The sequence below is a fragment of the Megalopta genalis genome, chromosome 1 (genome assembly GCF_051020955.1).
Source record: "Megalopta genalis isolate 19385.01 chromosome 1, iyMegGena1_principal, whole genome shotgun sequence".
NCBI classification, from domain to species: Eukaryota; Metazoa; Arthropoda; class Insecta; order Hymenoptera; family Halictidae; genus Megalopta; species Megalopta genalis.
Genome location: NC_135013.1, coordinates 19,246,254 through 19,266,198, shown reverse-complemented (window position 1 = coordinate 19,266,198; position 19,945 = coordinate 19,246,254). Strand labels below are relative to the sequence as shown.

The 19,945-nt window shown below is 38.5% G+C and overlaps 1 protein-coding gene across 2 annotated transcripts in view; it reads left to right on the top strand.

Annotated features, from left to right (window-relative positions):
- Nucleotides 1–19,945, top strand: part of klu (zinc finger protein klumpfuss) — a 209,853-nt gene that overhangs the window by 133,837 nt on the left and 56,071 nt on the right. Inside the window, exon 3 of one of the 2 annotated variants that reach the window (XR_013033682.1) lies at nt 2,361–3,595. The exons of the other annotated variant lie outside the window; for it this stretch is intronic. The gene's annotated coding sequence lies outside the window, so the exon portion shown is untranslated. Of the gene's footprint in view, nt 1–2,360; nt 3,596–19,945 lie in introns of those variants that run through there. 2 annotated transcript variants of the gene reach the window in all.

Below are 19,945 nucleotides of genomic sequence, written 5' to 3'. Positions count from 1 at the left end.
CCCCTTTTACTCTTTTTCGATCTATTCATCTCCCCATGCCAGCCCCTTTCTCTTTGTCTTTGGATCGGCCGTCTCCTACCGGGAAACGTCGATCGACTATCGAGATATGTAACTCGGGAATGAGTTGTCGCGGATCATAGATATTTCGAGACTGGGCGGCTTGTGTGTAGATCGCAATTCGAAAGTTGATACCACGGTAAATAAACAAAGCTGCCGGAGAAATTCTGAACGAGCGCAGAAGGAACCGTTTCATTGTTAAATCTCTACTTGGTGCAATATACGTAGACCTTCTACTTTCTCTACTCTAGAATAATTTCTTGCCTTACGATTTATTTTCATAGAAACGTGCGTTGTATTAGAGAGACCGGAAAGTAACGTCGTTTCTGTGCATGTCGACATTCGTTTGTCATTTATCAGCTCGTCGTGTACTTCTAAGTCGTGCCAAAGACATTTTAAGGTTCGAGTGACTTGTTTTCTGGTAAATAATTAAATCTTAACATTTACAGCAGACTGGCAAAGTAAAGAAAACAAAGCTAACCGATCCGCCACGTACAACTTATTGCTTCAGCGGCGAACCATGGATAAAATTAATGAATTAGGGTGGGAGGTATTGCCTCACTCACCATACTCGCCGGATATTGCGCCATCAGATTTCTATTTATTCCGATCGCTGCAACATTTTCTAAATGGCAACAAATTTGAAAATTTGGATGATGTCCAAATGGCCATCTCCAGATATTTTTCTCAAAAACCAATTGGTTTTTATCGATTCGGCATTGAAAATTTGCTCGCTAGAATGCAAAAGATTGTTGATAACGAGGGTGATTACATCGTTGATTGAAAATAAAAGCTAGTTAAAAATTGATCAGTTTGAATTTAATGTAAAAAAACGACATTACTTTCCGGTCCTCCTAATACAAATGTGGACACTATTTCATTTGTATTAGAACAGATTAATACAATAATGCCAATAAAAATTGAAAAATATCGCATTCAAGTTGCAATGAATTTAAGGAAGAAGTTCTTGGCATAATTGCTATTATCGTGAACGGAATTTACAGGTAATTTATATTCCTTTTTAATATTGCAAGAGAATTTGTAAATATCGTAGTAATTTTCGTTCAGCAGTTACAACAAATTTATACGGTTTTTAAACATTTAAATATGCGACTGACATCATTTATCTGGCACAGAAAATGTTTGCGGACAAGGCTGGTCATTTGCACTTGAGAAGTCAACAATAGATCAATTATACACATTTGGACAAGTGATAAACATTCTTTTTTACACTCTATGATAGATAAAAATTAATTATACAAAACAGTAAATCGATCTGCTTGCGCAGCTTGTCAGAAGAAATTCGTGAAACTATACTTTAAAGATTCTTATAGCGTATTTTTCATTGCGGACGAAGATGTTCGAAAACTTATTTTCTCCATAGAACCAGGTCAATATCAAAGTCTTAACCCTTAAATGCATATTGTTGCCAATTGTCTACATTCCAGTTCCACTTAATTTTATTCAAAAACCTGAGTATGTGCGTTTTCGAACACACGTTGCTAACAATAGACAATAAACCATGTGTGAAATAAAAGACTTGACATTACTTTTGGCGAGTAAGTTATATGTTTTTTGACATTTGAATGTGGTGGGTGATAACTTCCAGGTCGCAAAGGATTTTCACGGACTGAGTGCATGAAATGCAAGGTTGCTTTGTGTCACAACAAAAATCGCAATTGCTTTGCTGCATTTCATTTATGAATAATGTGAAAATTCCTATACTAATAGATGATATAAATACATGACCATTTGTTTACGTCTACAATAATTTTAGTAATAAACGCATATTGTTGCCAAAAGCCTACATACAACTTTTTTTCAAAATAAATACTCAATATTATCACCTAGATGTTTTATTTATTTTTTACGTAACCTATGACTACATTCCTATAAAAAACGATTTTTTACAATTCAAAACAAAAAATCATGCATTTAAGGGTTAAATATCGAAAGAACAGAAAAATGCGTACGAATTTCTTACTATTCGAATCATTCAAATATTCCTTTTCAGCTTTAGAGGCTAGATTCCCAAATAGAATTATATAATAGAATAATATTAGAATATAATATATAATAGAATAGTATGATAGAATAGTATACAAAATAATAATATATAATAGAATATATAATAGAACCCAAATAGATTCCCAACTAGAATCCCAAATTACAGATATGGCAACAATCCTGAAAAGGTTAACAAGACGAAGCCAAAATGGGCATTCGAAAGGACTAAAAAGATTTACCATTGCACTATAATATGACAACAATACATTGACACGAGGTTATTTACTTTATTCCAGTGTGACAAGATTTCTAACAACGGGACGCTACTGGCCACTTACGATACAAAATCGCACTGGTTGCAAGTCGCCATAGGTCAACGCGATTTCACTATAAATGCAACCATTTGGCAAACCAGCCACGAATCGTTCAATTAGTAGGGATACGCGCGGAGGAAATATGTCCAGAAGAACGTCCAAGAAATCGTTGTCCTGCGGACGTCGGGGACGTCGGCGGTCGTACGCTCGATTACGCCGAGCGGGTGATCTATTGCCAGCAGATACGGCATAACGCCGCGACGTCGTCGTGGCCACCACGGCATTGCCAGCGTTCGTCGTGAATCCTGCCGTGGTAGTGGACACCACGTCGATGCCGTGCGCCTTTACTTTGTCCTCAGTTTGTCATGACTGACAATTTATTGGGTCCACGCTTTGAATGGGAGCCCGGCCTGCGATCGCGGCGGACTTGTGTATGGAATCGATGCTCGTCGCAAGCAGCATCTGGGATCTTGCTACTTGCAAAGCTTTCCGTGAAACTGCTATCGGCCTCCTGAAACACTCGGAATAGCTGGTTCAATCGTTTCACGGCGATCGGAGGGGAGCTTGATAGTTAACGTGCCATAGTACATTGCGTTTACAAATCGGCATGCTTGCGTCTACAGTTTCTGGACTGTAGACCGTTGTAGCTTGTTGACCATCTGAGAAATTTTAGATCGGCGAACTTTGTTCTCCATTCCGAATTGGTGAATTAAAATGCCAAGTGGAAATTGTGTGCGTTGGTTACAAAGGAACAGAGAGATTGTTCCGTTCTTTTAGTAATCATAATAAGTTGCAAACATAGAAGTTGTTAAAATTTTTTGATGTTGTTACCGTTTGAGTTGCACATATATCCGTTTTTATCATAATATCTGCAGTGTATGTATTCACAAATGCGAATTATTATTCTACTGTAATTTGGTGTCAGTGTAACTTGGTAATGAGATGTCAGGTTTCAGAAGTACAGTAAATTTTTCCCAATCAGCTGGTAAACGAAAATCGACAGTTTGGGAAGAGGAGATACGAAGATGGGAAATGAGAAACGAGCCTTGAATAATCGTATTTCCTCTTCCCAAATTGTCCATTTTCGTTTACAAGCTGAAGGACAATTGGGGAGAATTTGCTGTAGTTTCATTTCTTGACACTAAACATTTCTATCACTGAAAACGAATAATATGTGTTACTTTATAAAAGTGATAAAATTCAATGTGTTTAGATTTTTAGTTTGACTTTTATTATTACTTTTATTGTATGTATTATATCTCCACCAAGATCTTTTGCACTACGATTTCTTTCGCAGCTCTAGGTTGATTAGCACTTCTTCGTTTTTAATAATTTCCCTAATATAATATAATATAATATAATATAATATAATATAATATAATATAATATAATATAATATAATATAATATAATATAATAATAATAATAGTATTAATATAATATAATAATAATAATAATAATAATATTAATATAATAATAATTTCCCTAAATATTTCCCTAATAGGACGAAGCAACTTTGGTTTCTTGTACGTCTTCATTTGTTTCCATTCCTACAGTTTAATAATAGAAGAATCAAATTTTGTTTCGATTTGGAAGGTATGAATAAGATCAACATTTAACAGACATGGTATGATATTTTCATCACTCATTGTTATACAAGGGCTTAAATTAAATGAAACATGGTAGTCACTCGTTGATACCGAATAACGCTAATTCTTGATACAATAAATTCTCCAAAATTTTCCTTCAGCTTGTAAACAAAAATGGACAAATTTGGGAAGAGGACATACGATTATTCGAGCCTTGTAATAATCGTCAGCAATCGGCAACCATAAAAACGAGGTGCAAGTGTCTCGAATAATCGTACCTACTCTTCCCAAATTTTGCATTTTCGTTTATAAGCTGAAGGAGAGAAAATTAGGGGCTGTATTGTGTGTATACTCTATATATAAAAAAGATTTGGTAGTTTTACCACTACCGGCACTGAGATATTTCTACGTTTTTTCCGGAAGTACATCTTCAGGGGTGAAAGGAACGTAAGTCAGCACGATTAGCTTCTCCAGTGGGAGAACGAGGGTATCCGAGCATTCAATTATCCGTGAATGCTAGAAATTAAAGGAGGAATCTGTTTTTCGTCGTTAGATTCGACATAGAATGACAGGCACAAACACAGCCGATTTTCTTGCCGCGGCCACGCTATATCTGCGCTTCTGCACGCAGGATACGCTCGTCTTGGCTCTTTCTGCAGGGATGCACGCGGCTCGCGGAATGCGTTCTTTCCGTGTCGAGATTTACTGCGTCATCTGGCGCGGACAGTGACACGCGGTGGAATGTTGACGGTTCGTTGCGGCTCGCTATCTAGATATCGGAAGGTAACGATTCGGAGGATGCTTTTTTTAAACTTATTGTTCAAAATTTGACGGAATGTCTGACGTTTCTGATCGTACATTTCACTTTGATCTTTTCATGGTGATTATTATTATCTACTATTATCGTTGCATTTATTGCATATTCCTGATTAGCATCTTGTTATTACTAGATTGCCGATATTTATGCGCAAATTATAATTATAATATAAAATAATATAATATAAAATAATAATTATATATAAAATAGAAATGTTTTTCATCAATCGCAAAAAAAAAAAACAGAAAATAGATAAGATCGTATTCCTTCCTCTAATAATTTTGATAAATCGAATATAATGTTCCACGATATTCTTAAATTTTTCTATGTCTTCAATGCTCTGTATTTCCAGCAGTCATTTTTATCATAAATACGTAAAATTTAACCAGTCTAGTTCTTACATGTACATTTTATTTATACCATTGTCATTTTATTACATGACATAACATTGTTATTTTATTACTTGATATTATAGAATCTAAGTTGCCACCAAGAAATATACAGCCTACAAACCAACTGGCTGTACAATTATAAAATAATCCTACATACATCTTATAGTATGAATGATTATTCTGGTTAGTACGATCGAAAATGTTACAAATTTATGACCATCAAGTTTCCAGCAACAACCATAGATGTGGTACCAACAAAGCGACAATTAACTAAAAGAATCGAAAAATTAATTTATTCTGTATTTTGACGAGCAATCCATAAAACTCCTTATACAAAAGTCCATTGCGCCGCACACACCCCTAATAATTTATGTATTAGGTCTACCGGAAAGTTCTGTCCGATAGTGTCACTTCAAGTTTCAATCCATATCCACATGCTGATTCGAGACATATATGACTATCTCTCTTTATCATTGCATTTACACACATGTACTCTCCTAAGTAAACTGAAACAAAGATGTCTCGTGTCATTATTAAGTGAGACGCGATCGTGAAAACATGGCTATCGATGATAATGCAAGATCACATGCTGCTTTGGCGACTCGTCAGAAAATCGCAGAGCTAGGCTGGGAAATTCTGTCGCATCCACCATACTCCCCAGACCTAGCACCCTCCGATTATCACTTGTTTCTCTCTTTGCAAAACTTTTTACAGGAAAAAAAATTCAAAACTGAAGCTGATGTCAAGCAAGCACTAGTCGAGTTCTTTGCCTCTAAAAATAAATCATTTTTTAAAAATGGCATTTACAAGTTGCCATCGCGCTGGCAAGAAGTCATAAGTAACGATGGAAAGTATTTTCAATTCAAAAACGGACAGAACTTTCCGATAGACCTAATACATGTGAGACGTTTTCTTCAACAAATCAAATATTCTGCCAAATACAATACGAAAAGAATTGTTATTTTTATAGATCAATGCTTACTTTGCGTTCATTCTTTTGAACATTATGGATAGTAAAAGCAACATTGCCAAATATAGTAAATTCTCCCCAATTTTCTTTCAGCTTGTAAACAAAAATGGACAATTTGGAAAGAGGAGATTTGAGCCGTGCACCTCGTTTTTATAATTGTTGACAATCGGCAACTATTTTTAAAAAATGGCATTTACAAGTTGCCGTCACGCTGGCAAGAAGTCACAAGTAACGATGGAAAGTATATTCTACAATAAATATTATTAAATCTATGAAAATTATGTTATATTTCAATTAAAAAACGGACAGAACTTTCCGGTAGACCTAATATATATATATCCTTCTTCCTTTCTTTTTCTCCTTTTACGTACCTTTTTCTTTCCCACTGTCTTAGCTCAACGTAATAATTTGTATTTTTGCTAAGTCTAACGGGTTTATCACCGGTATACAAGAAATAATAATAATCCCAAAACACGATCTTTCCTCAAATTCGCATTTAAAGTGCTCTCGAACCAGTTTCACCGCAACTACAGATTATTTTCGACGGTAATATCCCGGGCGACAGAGCGCGTTAATCCGGGTCGCAGCCGGCGAACTTATTAAACAAACACAGTCGCACAAAGGGGATCCAATGCCGGGGCGGAGCACGATTGACGCAGCTCGCGCCGCGAAAGGAAACCGCCGGACATTAGCGCGTTTCACGGCGGCGTGGGCGGCAGGAGCGAGATCTTATCGCGGCGATCGCGAGTTACCGGTGTCCGTTCGGTGTTTCACTTCGCCGGGGGACAGCGCGGTGGTGTGCTTCTTGGACAGTGACGAAAAACTCTGGTATACGTCTCTCCGGCTAGGAAGAGATCGGGATAACCAGATCTCGGTTCTCCGCTATCTGGCTACAAACTTTTTCGCATTTCGGTGCTTGTAGAACAATGATCTTATCTGCGCGGCGCGCGCGCGCGCGCGGCGTGTGTGCGTGTCCCCGGCAGGCCGGGAACCGCAACCGGATCGGTTGCCAGAAACTTTTCCAAAACGGGAACCACCGGTTGCGCGGCGTCGCAACGCGCCTTCGGTTCGGGCTCGATGGTTTTCCGTCGCGTGGGCGTCGCCGATACGATCTGAACAGTAGTCGCATCGCGCGCGCACAGAGAGAACTCTCCTCCGTCTCTATTAGCCGATTAATTTCGCGCGCGACACGTCCGTCGCGGAGCCCGCTTAATCGGCGCGGCCGTTAATAAGGGCACCGTGAAAGGTGGGCGAACCGAGGGGCGCCGGGGGTAGGGGCAGCCTGAAAATTACAGAGGGAACTCGTTCGAGCGTGGTGTGCCTCGCGCGTTAATTATAAAAAATGTAAACGCCCGATAATTTTAAATATCGCCGGCCCGACAGGTGCGAGCGGCCGCGCACCGTTTCGCCCGTACTCGCGTGAAACCGTCCGGCTTAAAGCTGCTGCCCCGCCCTTATCGGTGCGTGTGCGTGGACCGATCGCGCTATCGCTCGACCGCGCGAACGCACTTTCCTACGCGAGTAATTGGCTCGATTTCATTCGATGCACGCCGCCGCCGCGTGAGATCGCCCGATAATCCGCTTCCGTTCGCTACCGGGGAACCTGTTCCGTTCGGGTCCCGATCGCGTTCCGTTCAATTCCGCCGCCGCCGCCGAAGGAGGAACGAACGCGAACATCGGCCGCGAATTGTGTTCGCACGGCTCTCGCTATCGTTTACTACATCGTCGGTGGAATCCTCGCCGATCGAGAATAGGATCGATCGCTCTCTCTTTGGCTTTATGGCATTTCATTTTTCAAGCCGATTTTTAACCGGTTTATGGGCCATTCGCCACTGATGAGACGCCGATAATCTTCATTCTTCATTTATTTATTTATTTATTTATTTATTTGCGGAGAAATGAAGTCCATTAGTTAAGGAATGCATGTTACGGTGACAGACTAAACTTAACTCTCAACGGTCCAGTGCCACCATGTACGCAACATAAATCAACGAAACGGTAAAATCTGGCAGGAAACTTCGGAAGAATAGACACGTCGATGATATTCTTGAAATAATTATAATATATAATAATTATATAAAAATATTATAACATAAATAATTAACCCCTTAATGCACAATTTTTTTTAAAAAGGCCGGCCAAAAGAAATCAATTTTTTATAATGTAAAAAAAAAACAATTTAGAACGTTGTCTTGGCAAGAAAATTACAAAAATACAAAAATAATGGATATTTATACAATTGGTATGATTTCTAATTTTCAGAATATTACTATTATTACTATTATTATTATTATTATTGTTATTATTATTATTATTATTATTATATTTTATTTTACATTATATTTTAGTAAAATATATATTGAAAAATGAGCGAATCAGAATCTGAATATGAATACGCTGTCGGAAAGCGGCTCACAAGGAAGAGATAAGTCGTAAGCGATAAGTAGAAAAAGGATATATTTTATACTTGAATAAGTAAGTGTTATAGCTCATACAATCCCATGTAAATAATAAATATCAATAAACCGATTGTTCTTTTTTGGCTTTCACATTGTTATTTTCAATTCTCGATCGCATTCGAGTGTGAAAAATTATAGCAACATAAAGTACAACGCCGCTCGAATTACCTCGAGTGTGCACAGTTTGGCCAGTTTAGCGCGCTCGAGTTAACTCGAGCGTGCGCGTTAAGGGGTTAAATATAATATAATATAATATAATATTATAATATAAATACTTATATAAAAATATAAAATATTTATATAAAATAATAAATATTTTATAATAAAATAATAAAAACTTTCTCGATTATTCACTCAATGTGAATTGTAAGAAAAAATACGTGAATTAACGCGTTGACTAGTTTCCAAAATTCGTTTCTCTTGTATTATATTCGTACAAACTGATAAACAAGTAAAACAAATAGTATAAAATAATGGAACACATATTAATTTCTTTTTCAATCGTTTATAATAAAAATTGATTTGCATTATTGCTATTTTGTGCGTAGCGCAATATACATTATTATTTTTTGACAGCTAATTTGCAAAATCCTTGTTTACCTCTACTTTCAGATCAATGTATTCACGCTAATTGGCTTCCGCGAGCCGTCCGCATAATGGCTCGTCGCAATGGGGTCTCATACGTTCGCAGAAATTCCAAAAGCAGTTCAATATATATATATATATATATATATATATATATATAGTGAGCTGCTTTTGGAATTTACCAATTATATTATATATAATATGTATTATATTTAATAATAACAATAATAATGGAATACCAATATATATATATATCCAACGCCTCGGATCTAATATTATCCCGTATATCCAATCTTTTCTATGCGACCATAAATCCCGGATCCATTTGCGAGATGGAACTTTACCGGATCGAACGTAACAAGAAGAAAATCGCGCTGCCATTTAGTCCGAACAAGGACGAGGCCAAATGACCCGGGAACATCAATATCCTCCAGAAGTCAGCGAAACGCGCGGCCGTTCGCGTCGCAGTCGTTAATCTACCTCCGATGCATCCGATTAAGTTCGGATCGTGGTCGTCGAGCTGAGTTATCGCGGCGCTTCAAACCGCCGCGAACCAAGAGCGCGAGCGCGCGCGCGTCTCGTCGCGTCGCGTTGGCGCGACGATTGCCGTACGGATGAAATTCTCGCGGCGAGAGTCATAATTATTCCTTCGAGTCATTAGTCGCCAATATATCAAACGGTTGACACGTGAAAACCGCTGCACGCCGCGCCGAACGTTCACCGCGCCGCGTCGGGAACACGCGCGCGCGCGTCCTCGCTCTCGCTCGCGCTCGCAGATATTTATCGGCGGCATCTCGCGCGCCGCACACCTTTCTTCGCGGCGGCGACGACGCGACGCCGCGAAGCCGCAGGTGAGCACGCGTGTTCCGCCGGCCAATCGGCGCTTTTCAACGCGGTGATACTTATTTATCGACGCCGGGGTCCCTTTGCCGGCGACGCTCGGCGCCGCCGATCGCATAACGCCTCTCTTGTCCTTCGAATAAGGATATGCGAGCGGAAGAACCTCGCGGGGAGGATTAGCGCCGCGATCCGCGAAGCGTATTCATCGGCGACGGCTGACAGATCCATACGTGGAAACGCAGGAACGCGCGAATTCGACGCGCCTCCGTCGATGCTAAATGATGCGCCGATTCTTAGATGCGTTTTTAATCGTCGCAGCGCAGGCGGTTGATTTGCCCAAATGTGCGGACATTGACAAATCGCTGACGGATACGTGCATGAGAACACAAAAACGTACAAATTCGACGCGTTTGTGGACGCTGAATAAAATACCGATAGCTAGATGCGTTTTTAATCGACGACGCGCGATGGTCAATTTGTACAAAAACGTGGACGTGATTCGTATCTTTGTCGGCCGTACGTTATTCGTTACTAGACTGCGGATTTTTCTGCGCTCGTGACATATGCGGGTTTGCAACAGTCACGGAGAAAACTTCTCGGTACCATTGACGTTTATAAAACGATCGGAGGAAAACGGGGAACTACATAAAAATGAATAGTGTACTCATCGCTAACAGGCTAGTCTTATGGTTTTGTGATCGAAAACCGGTATAAAAAACTGCTTAAAAGCCTGCTTATTTAAGATAGTAGAAACGTTTATGCAATTCAAAAATATGATTGTATCACTGTCAGCTGATTAAAATGATTAAAAAGAGAAATAAATGTCTATGTATTTTCTGTATAATTATATAATTTATTAATTATGTAATAATTTCTTTTTAATTTATTATTATATTTAGTATTTATAGTATTTTTTAATTATTCTTTATCCAATTTTAATGATTTAATTTAAATAAGATAATTAATTTTTATTTAATTTTTAATTAATTACGTACTGATTTATTTTTTCATTAATAATAATTTATTAAACATATTTCCTGTATAAAATATTAATAAATGCAAGCAATTTTTATTCTATTTAAATATCCCACTCTAATAATTAGAAATAGAAGCGAATTTCTCTATTACCGTTACCTCCATTAAAGTCACTTAACAAAATTGCCTAATTCGAAATAAATCTAGCGATTGTCTACCGACATACGAATGTGTTCGAATCATAGTGAATTAAGATCTTCGAAAAGTATGACTTACGTCTTAAAATACGATCCATGCCGAAATGTTAAATAGACAAATGAAATAAATCACGAAGTTACTAAAGATTAACTTACCTCTGAATTATCTGAACAATAAATTTGCTCGGTAAAATATGACTTACACCACTATAATTGTAACCCATACATACGTGTGATCTATCAATTTAGTACGCGTGATACGTCTACAATTTAACCCATACTAAATCCATCGATTCGATAAATTCGACGAACCGGAAGGAATTCGATAAATCGAAGCAGTCATAGTGGAGCAATTTGTCTGGTTGATTGCCGGGACGGAGGAAAGAAAAATTCCTCGGGTCCAGGAAGGGAAGAAGGACACAGGAAAAAGAGAAATGGGTGGAGCAGGGCATTAAGCCGTATTTACGCCTGACGCGATTTTGCGTGGGCGAGCGGCAGCAGCAATTACGGGCCCCGGGGACGAGCCGATGAGCGAAGCCGCCTTAACGAGCGGTTCTCCGGCTGGTCCCTCGTCCGGCCGAGCACGGCTCTCCTCCTTTCCCCCCTTCGTCTCCATTACCGATCGAGGTGTCCCACGAATTTTAAGGAACACCTTTGAGAGGACGACAGCCGCCTCCACTCGCGCACAGTTTTCCCGGCGATTCTCGGCCGCGGCGGGGGAATAAAAAAAGGCCAGGAAGAATCGTTCTCGGGAGCAGCAACCTGTGGACTGGCCTTTTTATCGCGCCGGCCGGAGCCGGCTTTACGAGGAGTCCCATAACGGAAATTTACGGTCCTTCCTTGCACTCTGCCTTTCCTTTCGCCCCCTCGCCGCCCCGCCCGCGCCTTCTAGGCTTCGCCGACGCGATGCTTTGCTCCAGGCCAACACGGTGTGTCCCCGGCGATCCCCGGTTTCTGTTCCCAGCCGATCCCGCCTTCGATTCCCGGCGATCATCTCCGGATTCTCGCCACGGAGCCGGGAAGAATTAACGCCGATTAATTAAGGCCGCCAGATTTCGACACTCTGTGTGGTCCGCTAGGGGACCGATTGGAGCAGGGCACGAGGGCAGTCTTTAAAGTAGCGGTTATATGCGCGACAGTAACGAGCGGCCGCCTACGCCGCCCGTTGCCGATGATTCTTCGTTCCCCCGGAACGATTTCGTTAAGTGGCGCGTCGATACTAATTAGAACTGTAGGTAGAACAGGATGATAAACGATAGGCACGAACACTCGGCAGATATATTATTGGGTTGGCAACTAAGTAATTGCCGACTTGTTCAATGAAATAGATAATTTTTTTTTTTACTCGGAACGAAGTTTAATCTGTAATGTATTTTCCATTTTGTTCGATGACCTTTTGCCGTCTCTCCGACAACTTGAAAATTCCACGCTCGTAGAAAGTCTGATCCTTTTCGGCCAAAAACTGAGTTAAGTGAGATTTTACAGCGTCGTCGTCGTTAAAAGTTTTACCACGAAGGGAGTTGTCCAGGGATCGAAATAAGTGGTGATTCGATGGCGCGAGATCAGGGCTATATGGTGGGTGTAACATCGATTCCCAATCAATATCCATCAATTTTTGCCGAGTGGACAAAGACGTGTGCGGCCTAGCATTGTCCTGCTGGAAAATGACACTTTTACAATTGACCAATTCTGGTTGCTTTTCCTTGACCGCTGCATTCAATTTGTCCAGTTGCTAACATGAATAATAATAATATAATAATAACTATAATATAATATAATAATAATAATATAATAATAATAATAATTTTATAATATAACATTTACGGATATCATAAAAATGGAAGACATCTATAATATGAGATTAATTAATTATTTATGAATCAATATGAGAGACATCTATAACTGAAATCGGCAATTACTTAGTTGCCAACCCAATAGAACGCGAAACGACTGTTTATAGAAATATGTATAATGTATACTATAATAAAGACGGTCCGTAATATAATATAATATAATATAATATAATATAATATAATATAATATAATATAATATAATATAATATAATATAATATAATATAATATAATATAATATAATATAATATAATATAATATAATATAATATAATATAATATAATATAATATAATATAATATAATATAATATAATAATAATATAATAATAATAATAATAATAATTTTATAATATAACATTTACGGATATCATAAAAATGGGAGACATCTATATAATATGAGATTAATTAATTATTTACGAATTAATACGAGAGACATCTATAACTGAAATCGGCAATTACTTAGTTGCCAACCCAATAGAACGCGAAACGACTGTTTATAGAAATATGTATAATGTATACTATAATAAAGACGGTCCGATATTTTCCGCAAGAAGACTCGCATCGCAGAAACATTTCAATGTCAAGTCACGTGAAATCATGTGACATTCGAAGAGCGCGAGCCTGTGTGTGTGTGTATGTGCGTTTATTGTTTCGAATTTGTTGGAAACAGATCAAGATCGCGTCACGCTGTGTATATAGTGTCACGCGTGGACGCATTTCGCGTACAGTAAATTCTCGCCAATCGCTTCTCAGTTTGTAAACAAAAATGGACAACTTGGGCAGAGGGGATACGGTTGTTCGAGCCTCCCGGCTCGTTGTTGTGGTCGCCGATTATCAACAATTATTAGAACGAGCCGCGAGGCTCGAATAATCGTATCACTAAGTTAGCCCTTTGCACTCGAAGCTATTTTAGTCGTAAATTTAAAATAATTTTTCTTAAATTGCAATAACTTTTTTGAAACTGGACTGAGTGACTTCAATTTTAATGGCAGGACTAGTCCACTGGACGATGACCAAAGTGCTTGTTTTAAATTTTGATATTACTTGGAATGACAAAATAAAAGATAAAAAACTCTCGATTTTTAACTATTTTATCTGAGCCTATAACAGAAATTTAAAATTCTCTCGTAATTCTCTCGTAAATATCGGTAACTTATCCACGCTGAAAATTTTGTTGAAATCGGTTTTATGCTGTTACGAGTTGCATCAAATTAAAAATCGCAGTTTTATCGTGATTTAGACCAAAAACTGGAAGAAATCTGCAGACTCTGGGTTAATGAAAGGCATTTTTAAATTTTTATTATAGGCTCAGATAAAAAGGTTAAAAAACGAGAGTTCTTTATTTTTTTTCATCCCAAGTAATAGCAAAATTAAAAAAAGGCACTTCAATCATCGTCTAGTAGACTAATTTCTCTATCATCTAAAAAAAATTCAACTCATTTAGTTGAGTTTAATATTATATATATATATATATATTAATTTATTAATTAATATTTATTATTATTCATATTATATATATATTAATTTATTAATTAATATTTATTATTATTAATATTATATATATAATATTATGTATTAATATTCACACCATAAATTATGTGACAACATTCTAGAAAAAAGATTCTGACAAAAGATACTCATCCACACTCACGAACATAAAACCAACACCCACAAAAACGGGACGCAAAACTGTCGACACTCGGCCGCTGGATCTACCAATGATTTCTGGATGCGAACGTGAATTATCGCTCGTAGATAGGCTCCGGTTAATCGAGGCAGGCTCGCTTGTTTCGGTGTCAAGTTTCTCAGAATGTTAACGCAGCAATTAGAATGATTGGTCTGTTTTTTTTTCTTATACAAAGTACAGAACTCCGTTTATTGAGGTTTCAATCGACTTTTACTGCGGGCGCATAAACGAATCAATTTATTTAATAACTTCATGCTGAATCGTAGTCGTCCAGCGTTAATCCAGACATTAAATTTTTAATGGCGCGAGAGGATTTGTCTTGGCGATGATGTTATCGCGCGACTGATTGCTTCTCACCCGTCGTTGCAAATAAAAACCGTCGCGGATGTGCCAGATTTTAGGAGCTGTCGAATTCTTGTGAAATCTGCAGAACTTTAACAAGCATGATTTTATTAAAGTGTCAAGTGATCCAGTTTTTGCGCCTCGCATTTCAAGGGGTCTAATTAAGACAATGTTCCAAGGTACTTCGGATGTGTGGAATAAGTGATCGTTGCATGTGTACGTGTGAGAAGGATATGTGACCCGAATATAGCCGAACGTTGCCGGCCGTAAGGAAAGTAAGCGGCTGTATGCCGCAAGAGAGACGACTGTCTTATATTTGCAAATACTTATAGTTACTGAGTTAACAGTTAATAAAGAGTAACGGTTAATAAAGAATGACATCCGTGTCTCTTCTTCTTCAAGTTCCAGATTAACACTTTGACCGCCACGCTACACACACACACACACACACACACACGCACACACACACACACACACACACAGAGAGAGAGAGAGAGAGAGAGAGCCTCCAAAATCCTACAAAATTAAAGTATTCTATTTAATCAAATTTTAGAACGAAAAGGTTTAGTTATGTCACATTCTTTAACCAGTTAGCTGTGTTTGACGAGTATACTCGTCATGGAGAGGCGGTTTTATTTTATAAAATTAACAATTTTATTCCCAATATTTACTTATTCACTTAACATTAACTTGTGCTACATACATAATAAACGAAAAACACAGGAAAAATGAAATACTTATAAAAGTTAAAAATTCAAATTGCTGCTGCAGAGAGAGTGGTATTCGGAAATGGCGGGTTCCTCGGATCATTCGAAGCAACTTCTTTCTTTACAAAAATTTTCTCCGAGGCACCATTAACGAGTTATCAACGAAAAACAGTGACCAATAAGAATCGAGTACGGCTGACGCGAGGCGGCCCAGCCAACCAGCGCGCGAAGCCCAGTTCCGCTCATTGGCTCGATCGCCTCGCGCCAGCCGAGCTCGCCTCTCATTGGTCACTGTTTTTCGTTGATAACTCGTTAACGGTGCCTCGGAGAACATTTTTGTAAAGGAAAAAGTTGCTTCAAATGGCCTGAGGAACCCGCCACTTTCGGATTGCGAGACATTTTTGGGACACCCTGTATATACAGTATCAGACTCTGTATAGTACACATCAGACTCTGCCGTCCAGAGAAATAGCCTCGCGCAGAATTCAGCCGTACCTAAAAGGTAAAGATTTAAGATTTAAGTGACAACGATCCGAAGGAACGAATTGGCGCTCGTTTCCCATGCCGGTTAATCATATCTCCGCAACTGTTACACGCGAGAAGATCATCCCCCTAATGAAACTGTCCGAACGTCTTCCGAGGTTCCTGAAATTTGTCGCGCCGTATCCGTAACTGCGGCGCGGATCCTCGTATCGATCGCGGACGGCAATGCACGGGTAAACGGGATTCGGAACCAGGTTCGCGATCAAGAATTAATCCAATTCCGTTGATCCCGGAAATATCCTGTTCCCGATTCCGAGGCGACGTAACCGACGGATTCACTTATTTAGATCCAGCTCGCGGCGGTCGTTCTCAATAATATATCAGTCCACTTAATTAGATTACCGCGAGTGTCAGTTATCGAGGATACAACTATATCTTGACAGCGCGACAGACTCACTCGCAAATAACTTGACACGGTTGATAAGTTAAGCCGTGGGCAGACCTCCCGTGGATAGAAAATTGTATAGCAACGCGATTATACTGTCTAGACCCTTTAAATATTTATCGTCTCGCCGACGAAAATACTTTGGACTCGTAAACAATATTATACTAGGCGTTTGTTTTTTTTTGGTTCGAAAATGTTTAACGTTTCTTGGAGATTTTAGTTATTACCGGTATTACGTGGATTAACATTTGGCGACATATATTAAGCGCCTCGATTCGTTTTGTAAGTAAAATTCGAGAAGTAGATGTATAATTATGTGTTCGAATTATATACATTTGTATTCGGTGATCGAAGCACCAATCTCATGCAGTTTCGACAGAAATGAATAAATGAAATAGGCAACTATGAAGACACTAGAAGAACTTAAACTATCGTCGCGTTGTTTTAGGCTTATTAAAATCATTGAAATTAAAAATTCATTTTTATTGAACTTTCTACTATTGTCTTAGAACCTTCTACCATTGTTTTTAGCACATGTTTAGTATCCTTCAAATAAAATACAATCGTAACTTTCAGAGTTATTTGTAATATAACACGATGTAAGATAAAATAAGTTTAAAAAAATGTATCGCAGTATATTATCACGTCGACTGCTATAGATGTGTGATACTATTCTTTGATCAAGTTTCAAAACTAATTTGTGACGCGATATGTCCGAGTACATTACTTCGGATTTCCAAGAGTGCAAGAGAATCGAAGAATCGATCGCTATTATCATTGATAATAGCCTGATAATAATAATCGTTGATAGTAATAGTCATTACTACTTCGAAGTTGCGGGTTTCTTTAGAGTTTCAATTTGGCAGCCTGTTAACACTATGCCGTCCGCAGATCTCAGATACGATTCTTTTGTTTGACGCTGGCATAATAGCTTGGAAATTTTAGATTTAAAAAAGAATGTCGAAGATGGCGATAATATAAATTCCTAAAATTAAGATATGTCATCCAAGAATCTTCATACTTAATTCCTAGTTAAATAAGCACAATGCTATAGTTAGTTCGCTGCCTTTTAACACCCAAGAGATATAGTTCAAAAGTTATTTCAGTTTCTTAAAATGCCACCAAAGTGGTACCACCGGCATACAACAGATAGTTTTTGCATGGCACCAGCGTGGTGCCACCGGACGGCATAGTGTTAAAATAATTTTAGAGAGAATGAGATTTCTTTGTAACTCGCTCTGTATTTCGAAGCATTCGGCGCCTTTAGTAGGCACCGCTTCTTCTCAATTTATTGAACTGACGAATTTTCGTAGACATTCTATTTTGTTGACCTTTGTTCGAAAGTATAAGGTATGACAGAAGCAAGTAACGCTACTATTATTTAACGATTAGCGCGGTGCCACCGGACGGCGTAGTGTTAAGATTTGCAAAGCCCTGCGCAGCAGTCGTATATGCAGCGGGACACCCAGTACGTGAAATGACCTTTTAAACGTCACTATCCGTTGTTCGATAAACTGCTTCAGATCCCGCGGACGTCGCGACGTGCACCGGCTAATAAAACACGATCGTTTCCTCCCTTTGTTTTCCCGATTCGTAGCAACGACTCGATCGCATTGGCGAACCGGGTATAAATAATGTAGAGGCACCGGTCGTTAGTTCTAAAAGAGCTCTGCTCGGTCGCTCGCGTTTCTTCGGATCATCCTGGACGCTGGTTCATTCAGGGACAGATTGCCGGGACGAGAGCGAGCGTCGACGTCAGTCAACGAACCGGCGACGGTGGTCCTGGATCGGTTGTCGTCGGAACGACCGGGATCGCGATTAACCAACCCGGAGGGAACGGCGGATAGATTTGTTATTTTCAGGCGGCCGAGTTGAATGGAAGAGCTGGACGATGCTTTATTCCCGTTACCTTCCACCAGAATTCGGCGACGAGCTCCGCCGCGGTTTGTTTCGCAGCCGGTCGATCCGCCGCTGAAACCAAGCAAACGGACGTTTGAGTGACAAGAATATGGGAAGCTCGCGGATCCGGCCTGGAAATCGAATAACTGGCTTTTGAATAATTGAGGAATTAGGTGATTGACGGGAGCTCGCGTCGGATATTATTAACAGAACCGCCCGGCACTGGCTCCCGGGAGCAGCCAACGGCTTCGATTCAGCTTGACGTAAACTATCTGGGATCCGACCGAATATTAAGATCGTTGCTTTCGGGAACGCTCTAAATTTTTAACGCTATCGTTAGCACCGTTAATTATATTATATATATTATATATATTATATTATATTATATTATATTATATATATTATATATATTATATTATATTATATTATATTATATTATATTATATATATTAATGATATTCGATTAAATGCAACATACATTTTTTACAAAATATCGGAGAAAGCAACGAAAGGGAATCCTAGATCTCCTACATATGAGCTGTTTATTTTGAAAGTGGCATAAGTCACTTTGTTTTTAAGTCGATATATTTAAGGGTTTGCGTTTTAAAAATATTAATATATTATATTATATTATTATATTATATATATAATTATATATAATATAATAATATATAATAATTATATAAATAATATAAATAATAATATAATATATAATATATAATAATATAATAATATATATTATTATATTATATTATATAATATTATAATTTTACGTTTAAAAATATGGATGCTAACTTTCGAGTAGATTTACTTGTATTTGTTATCTCAGGATACTGATATTTTTCTCGGTATAAATAATTTCGTATAAGCATTAAAAAATCACCACTTTTCATTACGGTAAAGTGACTTATGCCACTTTCAAAATAAACGACTCATATGGTATTCTTGTTTTTATTGACATCTGAGGCAACGATACCTTTCTATCGGCCCCGAATTAGTCGTCATACGAATTTCCGCGAAACGAGTTCGACCGAATAAAAACAAACAACACCTACTGATTGCCGTCGTGTCTCGCTACCCCCCGTAGTCGCTGTTTTCGGCTAGAAGCACATCAGACGCGCGAGCGAGTCGCGCGACGCGAGTCAGGAGGCGTAGAACAATCGAGACAAAGTGAAACAATTACATGATGCAAGAGCGTTGACTTATTCCTAAACCATTTAATTCAGATTCTTCTGATGAACAGATGATTATTTGTAATCACTAACTACTAATTAGTAATTACTAACTATACTAATCAATAAACGTGCTGTACTATACACATATTTTTTA